General features: G+C 41.2%; 1 long non-coding RNA gene across 1 annotated transcript; it reads right to left on the bottom strand.

The window, feature by feature from the left end:
* Window positions 1-5,150: 5,150 nt before the first annotated feature.
* On the bottom strand, window positions 5,151-8,983 carry LOC147601480 (uncharacterized). Its single transcript, XR_015258236.1, has 3 exons — window positions 8,939-8,983; window positions 8,373-8,505; window positions 5,151-5,872 (listed from the first exon to the last, which is right to left on the bottom strand). It is a non-coding gene; the product is annotated as an uncharacterized LOC147601480 (long non-coding RNA).
* Window positions 8,984-9,151: the final 168 nt, after the last annotated feature.

Below are 9,151 nucleotides of genomic sequence, written 5' to 3' on the forward strand. Positions count from 1 at the left end.
CACAAAAGTCATTTGTAGTGTTAGAAGTGGTGCTAATTCAGTTTTGAAAACAGGTGGCTAAAAATTATCCCATACAGGCAGAGCACTTCTGCACTGATTTTTATTAACTCTGGCTGTTTTGTTAAAACTAGAGCACTGAGTTCATGTAAGTGTCCGAAAAGGTTTAAAATCACACCTCTAGGTCCTCTAACTCACGGACTTAGCAGCTCTTCAGCCACTCCTGCTGCACACACACAAAGGGGAAAGCACTCTCTTGTAAATTTTGTAAAATTTACCATTCATGGAGATTTTTCCCTTCACTTCAAGTTATTTTTTTTCTGTGCCATTCATTCATCCCTGCAAGTTAGTTATTGTCCTTATTTTGTTTGATCACACTGAAGAGAGAAGCTGGGGATTTATCTCAAGGATTAGAGAGCTATGAAGTAACAGCTGATGAAAAACAAACTGTTGTTTTCTATTATTCCAGAAATATTCAGGATGTCTTCTGAAGTTTCCAAGCAAGCTGTGGGGGAGTTGTGTGGGCAGAAGCCACACTCCGCGGGCATCGCCACAAAACAGCAGGAACCCAGCTTGCCCTGCAACAGGGGAAGCCTGTCCCTTGGTCAGCTAACCAGTGCCATCGTATGGCAGAAGATTAAATAGAGAAAGACGCACGAAATAATTCATTTTAGGTCTTCCTCTGACCAGGGAGCTTGCTGCAAACGCAGCCAGGGTAGTCTCAATTTCTTCACTACAGAAAGGTCAGGGCATGACAAGATCCCCCCCCCAAAGGGTCTTCCAAAAATACTCCAGCAAAGCCATGTAGCACGAAGAATCATCTCTGAGATGAAAATGGGATGTTTCATACTGGTTTGGAAGAAACACATTGTTATCCAGTAAACTGTTTAAAAACAGTAACTCTCACTGTAGTTGCTCATGCCTCCGGTTTTCTAGAGAGGTCAAAAATGATCAAATGACACATCCTGAGGAAAGACAAACTTTGTTGTCAGAAGAGGTAACTTCTAAAGCCTTTTACTGAGCTCTGCAAGGCATCCTGTCAGCCAGGATTTGGGATACAAGGGAAGACTTCCAATTATGAACAATGGCACTACTGGAGACACACAGGGCCGCAGCTGCACTGCTTTGGTAGACACTCTCTATTCCCGCCTGCCTACAGGAATTTCTTTAACAAGAGACATTTTCCCTTAAAATTATTTCTCCAGTCTCACCAGCTGCTGCCTCAGCTACAGGGCATCACTCTCCCACCCTCACTTACACCTAGTGGTACCTACCCAGCTTTTACAAATTAGTACATTTACAAATTTCCCCCCACTTTATGACATTCCTCCTTTTTCTAACTTCAGTACCCTCACTTACAACAACACAACAAACAAGAAACAAGCATTTCAGGTCCATCTACCCATTTCGTTTCCTCTGTACAAACCATGAGCACCCCCTCAGCTCTCAAGCACAAGCCTAAGCCCCAGCTCAACACGCCCCTCCAAAGCATATTTACCATTTCAAAAAGGGCATTTACTTCAAAGATGCTATACAAATACCTGAAATAAATATTTGCAGAATCTCAGATGCTACACCAAACAGGCCTAAGTGTTTAGTAAGTAAATACACATGTATACAAACACACATGCGGTAAGTAAACACATATGTATACAAACAGGACCCCAATAGAGTACAACCACCCATCCCAAACACTGATTGGAAATATTTCTGTTTCCAGAGGAGCTGGTGAAAGAGAAAACAGCTCAACAGAAAGTGGCATAAAACATGATGGTAACTCCTTTGAGAAGACAGGCTTTGTTACAGGGAATAATTTTCCATTAAGGAGAGCATGGAAATACACATTAACACAATCCTGCAGCATGTGCAGATAATGAATTTACAAGAACCCGGACTTAAGGCATCAGATTAATTGAACTGAGGTGGCTTCAACCTCCAAAGGACCCAAATCCACAACTCCCAGAAACCATTACAGCTCTACTTCATTAACTGGCCAAGGACATCAAAGTTTCTAGAAGGAATTACGAACCATGTCTTTGTTTCCAAGTAACATAAAGACATTTCTATCAGCATATATAACAATTTCTATTAGCAGCAAACAGGTACATCCCATCATCCTGCAGAACTGCTCTTTGAGCTCACATCAACATGTTTAAGTCAAAGCCTACACACAGCCACAAAGTCCCTGCAGCTGAACACATAAGTTCTCACTAGAGACCCTCAGTTTTAAAGTCTGCTCACACCCAATGCACCCACTCAGCCCATTTTTAACCTGCAAAAGACCCAGTTGTCCAGGGTTTTTTTTGCATAAAGCATATCTTAAAGCCATCCTGTTAGAGCCACATCACATCCTGTATACCAGCAGGATCCCTGGTTGAAAACAGGTTGCCTAACATAAGGCGGTTTTATTCTCAACTTAACAAAATAGACAGGACAAAGGAGAGCCCAAGTAAACACGAAGGAGTCGCACTCCACTTGTTCAAGTGGGGAGCCTGGCTTTTCTTTGTTGTTTTGTTTGTTTTGTTTTCTACCACAACTAGGAAAAAACAGCAACTGCTTTCCTGAAATCTTCCACTAATCTTAGATTTCACAGTAATAAAAATCATAATTCAAATACCTTCGAAGTTTATAACCCAAAAGAAAAAAAAAAAACAATATGATAGACTGTATGTGCTTATTACACTGTGTGCAAGACAGATTGCATGAAAACATATAGGCTATACACACACACAGAGTTTGATTACTACTATATCCAGATAGCTTTCCTGGAGAAAGCAGAAGAAAAAAAAAAAATTTCTTCTGACAATTGTTCAATACTCTGCCTTGCCTACACTTCACAGGTCCTCAGGGCTCAATTAAAAAACAATGACCCACTTCTTCAGAAATCACAGCAGTTGGCTTGGGAAAAGAGAATTTGTAACTCTTTTATACAGATTCAAACACTCACCTATACTCGGTTGTAGACATTTCCAACTTACTCAGCAGGCCAGCAACACATGGGAGAATCAGAGGCTTGAGTGTAGTTACCTACATCCTCTGCTTAAATCTATCCTCTGTTCCCAGAAACAAGGCACACACAGTGCTGCTACATCACACCTCCTTCCTGCTCGGGGAACAGAGCAGCAGACAGCCCAGAGGTAGCCAGGAGAGAAAGGCAAGAGGACTGGTGCTGCCCTAAAATAGGATGAGACACAGGTGCCCCAGCAAGATAATGCAAGCCAGGAATTGCATGGGTGTGGCTGGGTCGTTTGTTTAATGCAATCAGCCCATCTTCTTACTTTTGCTCCGAAATCCCTCATTCAAATACAAGATTACATCCACCTGCCACAGGAGGTTTGATTACTAAGTTCACCCAAATGGGTTTTCTGGAGAAAACAGGGAAATTTACTCAAGAAATCGTTACAGCTAAGGCAAACTAAGGAAATCTAGCAGCACCTGAAAGCTATTACAAGAGAGACAATAGGGAATTAAAGTAGAGCTAAGTAGGACAAGAATAGGCAGAGAATATAAAGTAAAAGAAGTGGCTTTAAAATCTCTATTTCAATGTATGTTCCTCAGGCTTCTTTAGAAAGTTAGCTATCTATCTTGCTACAAGAAGTTTACCTGTTCAAAAAAAGTTACTTGCTCAGGTGTGGCATGTGAACAGGCTCCCAGGGCTATTTAATGGTGGTCCCAGGCCCGCTCTGTAACTCTTCTCCGTAGCTTGTAATGAAATCAGGTTGAGATGTCCTACTTGGCTATGGAGGTACAGCTGGAGCGCTACTGGGAAACTTTACTGGAACAGTAACAGGTACAGTTTCTTATCAGCACTGTCCTTATCTGTAATAATAGTAAAAAGGGGAAAATAAATAACTGTGGTTTTATTAATTTTAAGATAAGTGCTGTCTCTGTCATTTCCCATGAGTTGCTTTCATATAGCCAGCTTTGTGCAATGAGTTCCACTTTAAAAACAAACAAAATAATAAGTGCATATAGCTTCATGTCAAAACCATTTAAGGAGCTCAATTTAATTTTATAGCATAAAGTAGCATATAAACTTAAGCCCAGGAGAAAGCAGAGCTATAAGAAGCCATACAGTGGAAGAGTGTATGCAAAATGGTAGCTGCCTGTGGCCACAGAAGTTGGTTGTGCAGTTACCCTTCACTTAAAACGTACACATGTTTGGTTTTTTTTACATGTGTATGTGTTTGTTTGTTTGGTTTTTTTTCAATTCTTTTCTCTCTTTCAGGGAGGCAGTACTTTAAATGAGATTACTTAGCTGCAGGATGGGGAGTGGGGTGTGGAGAGAATTGGGTGATCAATTACAGATGTCTCCTGGCCAAAATAAATAAGTAGTTTAAGATTAAGCGGATCATAACTAATTCCCCTGTGCAATTTGGGAAGCTTTAACGTAGAGAAGTTTGCTGCTGCTATCCCACAAGTTGCACCAGCGTGCCCAACGAGCTGGAGGGGATGGGATGTAAAAGCACAGGCCAAAAGGGAGCTGCTTAAGCTGCTGCTGAAAGAGATGCCCGCTTTTAATAATTACCACGGGATAAATGTCAGTAAGACTCATACAGCATAAGAAGATGGAATAATGTCATTACAGATATTAAAAGTCGTTTATTTCAGTGTGGCAGAGGCTGCTAGAAAAGGCTCAAAAACTCCTGCTGGTCTCCTGTAAGCTTGGCGAATGATCCACAGCATATTAAAATTACTGAAATCAAGTAGATAGATTTACTCAGTGCTTTCCACAGACACTTATACGTACACATCTAAGCTGTCTGGGTGTTTCAAAGAGCAGAAGGCACCTGGTGAATTCAGTGTTTTTCTTAACACTGCTCCTCTGAGCAAACATCTCCCAGGGGAAACTCACAGGCTTTGCATGACTTGGGAGACTTTGATGCAGTTATAGCAGAGCCTTCTGAAGAAGCAATGTCATATTACGTAAGAAATTTGCATGTGTACGTTATTATGGAGGTTAAATTTTCAAACACGGCAAATAAATCTCTACTCTGAAATACCATTTTACAAAAAAAAAAAAAAGAGGTACTAAGCGTGGACTCTAAAAACTCTTGGCAGGCTCAAGCTTTTTATGCTAAATCACTACAGGTATCTACACTGGTCTTGACTTTGTTGTTGTTTCTTGTTTGAGGTTTTGTTGGTTTGGGGTTGTGTGTTTGTTTTGTGGTTTTTTTTTTTTTTTGTAATTTCCAGTGGATTCCTCTTGCTTTCAAATGGAATAACTTTGCCAGGTAAGGACAAAGCCATAACCAGTGGAAACAGAACACGTACTGTGGGTGCCCTTCCAAATGGGGCAAGAAATTGGGTAAATGGTGGCAGTCACCGCTACTGAGACTGAAACCTAGGAAAATAGTCTGGTGGCGGTCAGGGGAGCTGTTCTGGAGGAATATGCCTCATAGTGCAGCAGCCCCACCCACAGAAAGAGATTTTGGCCTCCAGGCTCCCTCTCTGCAGGGTTTGCTATGAGGGTAGCCTGGCTAACCCAACCTCAAGGCTACTGGGAGAGAAAAGTCTGCTTGGGTGATCTCTGCTTTCTGGGTGGAGAAAGACGATTTTTTTTTTTTTTTTTGGGAGGGGTTTTAGTCCTAGACATTGTTCCAAGGAGGATGTGTACAAATTTTAATTAGCATTTTCAGCATGCCTTCAGGACTTTGGATGGCTACATTTTCAATAAAATAGCAAAGAGAAATCTCCACATGTGCTGTCACCAGTGCTGAGATTAGCCGTTATTTATGGTTGCTGAACATCTGTGGGTAGGGCGTTCACAGCAGAGGTCCCTTGGCTCTGGAGCTTGTTATTTCTCTTGATGAGGAGTCCAAATGTGCTGGTCTTCAGAGCATGGTGCATGGACCATCTACTTGCCACATTCGGTCTTGTTTTAGGAAGACAATGATGGGAAATATAGTCAGTAAAGCGTCATCTCCTCAGGTGAGACCCGAATAAGACTACTTGTGGAAATTAATTATACAAAGCAATCTTGTCAGCATGATGTCCTGTGTCCAGACTGCAGTGTTGTAGAGTACGAAAAGATCAAGCACCTGTGTTAAAAAGGACTGTAAAACCACTTTTTCAGTACTTTCTGCCTCACTGAAATGTTGGTGGGTGGTTTATGAGCCGTAGTTTTGAAGTTCCAATGCAAAACAGGTTTATTCCCAGTTTACTGGCACCTGCTGCGCACGAGAAGTTTAGAAGAAAACCACGTGTCTCATCCTCATTCCAAACTAGATGGGGGAAACGTGAACGGGGAAATCAAAGTGACATGTGTTCTTGGGTGGTGCTTATTATTATTATTACAATATATCATTGAACTGAATATGGATCTGGGTGGGAAAAAAAAACTGAGGAAAAATTAATGGAGAGAGAAAGAAAGTGCAAATCTTGCTGAATAAATAATATTTTTGCTTTTTCATGAGGTTAAGCATGAATTTTGTTTGCTGCCTAGTATCTTCAACTAAATCTGAGTTCTTCTGTCCTTTTTCTGTTTTTCTGGCCATAACATGTTAGCCCATGACAGTTATGAAGTGCATACTCTTAAGGCTTCTCATTTTGGTGAGCGTAGAAAAAAACTATCTAATAATTTTGGTTTAAGTAAAAACATCTATTTTCAATGCTCACTGCTGTTTGTGAACTGTTTAACTCTTCTAATGCATGTTCAAAAGGAAAAAAATAACAAGGTTAGTCATTATTTTTAAAAGCATGATGTAAAAACAATTTTTTATGTTTATTCTGGATTTTTTTTTTTTTTTTACAACTCTACATAATCTCAGCTATAGAATTCCTTTCTTGGTACAAGTAATGTGGATGAATGTCTCTTTTTAAAGTTGAAGCTTGTATTTTGTATGGCTGCTTCTCAAGAGTTTAAAAGTAATGGCATTTCTTTAGGATCTCAGAACAATGTCAGAGTACAAGTTATGACTGTGCGATATTGCTGATGATGGAAATCGGGAGCTTGAAATGTCACAGTTTTTTACATAAAAATTATTGAGACAAGGTCTCAGACATTTGGAGCTAATGCAAAAGTGTTTGTTGTATGCTGGCTGCTGTCAACAGCAAAAGTGCTCAAGACAAACACTTTTCACTCTAATTCTGTGTGGTTTTGTCCTTTGTGGTCAATGGACAGTGCCTGTTGGAAAGATCTTAGCTTCCAGATCCCTTCTAAGCCATCCTCACATATTCCACTACACCTTTGTTATGCTTCTTCCTAAATTCTGTTCAACCTCAACATACCTACACTGCTTTGTGTTTACTCTTCATGAAATGCTACCCTGCTGTCTCTTTGCTTGTCACTTGTATCAGGTAATTCTCTGCTTCAGCTATGTTGGCTTCTTCTATGGAATTTAAGCTTTAAAAGCCTTAAGTAACCACCTTCTGTGCTTAACAGAAGACAAAATCTGTGTGGCTCATGTCTCTTGTATTACATGAATGCTTCCAACCACTGCTTTATCACTCTTAGAAAATAAAATACATTTTTGTAATAGTACAGAGCTTCAAACAGTTATTTGTTAGAGCTAGATAACAGCAATTTTAATGAGTAATAATGACATTAAAATCTTTCCAAATAATCCTCTGTCAGCAGCAAAGCAAATGTGAATTCAGGCAGACATGGTGAACGTTCTTGCTTTGCCACCTAATATATGTTTTTTTGTACCAAATAAAACTGCACCAATGAATTCTGAATCTGGATGAAGTTAATGGTCCTTTTGCCCAGACCAAACCCTAAGTTTCTGGAGCGCTAGTTTCATTTCTCTCTTCTGTGTCTTGCCAAAAAGATAAGAAACATGTTGGCACAGAAGAAAAATTATTACTTGGACTGCTCTCCCAGCCAATAAATCTGTTTTCTATAAATGCAGCTTTAATAGAAAAATCCAGTTAAGTAAACAGAAAAGATTGGTAGACAACAAGGAATATCAAAATAGCATTATAATCAAACTAGTAATCAATGGCATTAATTTCTAAAAAAATATCCTCCAAATTTAAATTATTAACTCCAGATGACAGACGAGGTGTGACAGTTTGTATTGATTTAATCCTGCCTAGACCTCAGTGTTGGGGTGATTACATCTCCATGATCACGTTACTGTTCATTCATGCTGACAGACATAAATAATAATAAAGTAATTATTAATTTCTTCTGCATTATACAACTGAGGAATAATCTGTCTGAGGAATAATCAATGTATGAACAAAAACACTGTCCTGTGAGCATAACAGTCTGTTGCGCTCAGAGCATGTAACAGCACAACAAATATTTTAACTGGCAAGCCTTTGTGATAAGCAATAACAACTGTGGCAACCCTCCTCTTGCACTTTGAAAAAATATTTTGACATTCCTAGTTTAAAAAGAGTGCTAAGGATCACTCTTCTTGCCTTACCGAGGAGAAAACTGAGGAATGGGTGTGATGAAGTGATCCCTTCGGTTACTTGAGATGAGCGTGACCCTGAAGTGCAGGTAAGAATCTCTTGACACTGTTGCCATGCTCCAATTGCCAGACTCTGCTACAGGATCTATGGTTAATACAGCTGTAAGAATAATTACTAAAAAAAGATTCAGGGGGCTTAATTACAATTCTTTGTTTTGAAAGGGGGGTGGGTGTATTACAGTTTTGAAAACAAGAGGCACAGAACAAGGCCTTTTGAGCAAAATAATTCCAAATATATATATCTTTCCTTTCAGGCGTGAGTCTTAGGCCGGCGCTGACTCCCTCAGCCACGCTCCTAAAGGAAAGGCCCTGAATTTCCGCCTGCCCGTGTAACGTGCAGTTGCTTTTCCACACCAGGCCTTGCGCCTGCTGCGGCTCGGCAGCCGTTCCGGCCCGAAGGCGGCGAGTGGCTGCTGGGCCTGCGGCGGCCTAGACAAGGCTTCGTGGGCGCGAAGACACCGTTTAAGCTGGCTCTAAAGCCCTCTCGAACCCACGGAGCTGCTTCTGCCGCTTTTCACCTCGGAATTCTCGGCAGGGCCCCGCGCTCGCGCGCTGCGCGCCGCCGCGGCCGGCGGGGCTCCGCCAGGGGGCGCGCGGACGCCCCTCGCGCTGCGGAATCGAAACTTAACACCCGCCTCGGTACTCCAGCCAATCCGCTTCCAGCTTACTGCGCGGCAGCTCCCTCCCCTTCCCGCCCTTTCCGACAGCCAATCAGGTGGCGGCTACGGCGG

The sequence above is a fragment of the Chlamydotis macqueenii genome, chromosome 3, assembly GCF_036417535.1.
Source record: "Chlamydotis macqueenii isolate bChlMac1 chromosome 3, bChlMac1.mat, whole genome shotgun sequence".
NCBI classification, from domain to species: Eukaryota; Metazoa; Chordata; class Aves; order Otidiformes; family Otididae; genus Chlamydotis; species Chlamydotis macqueenii.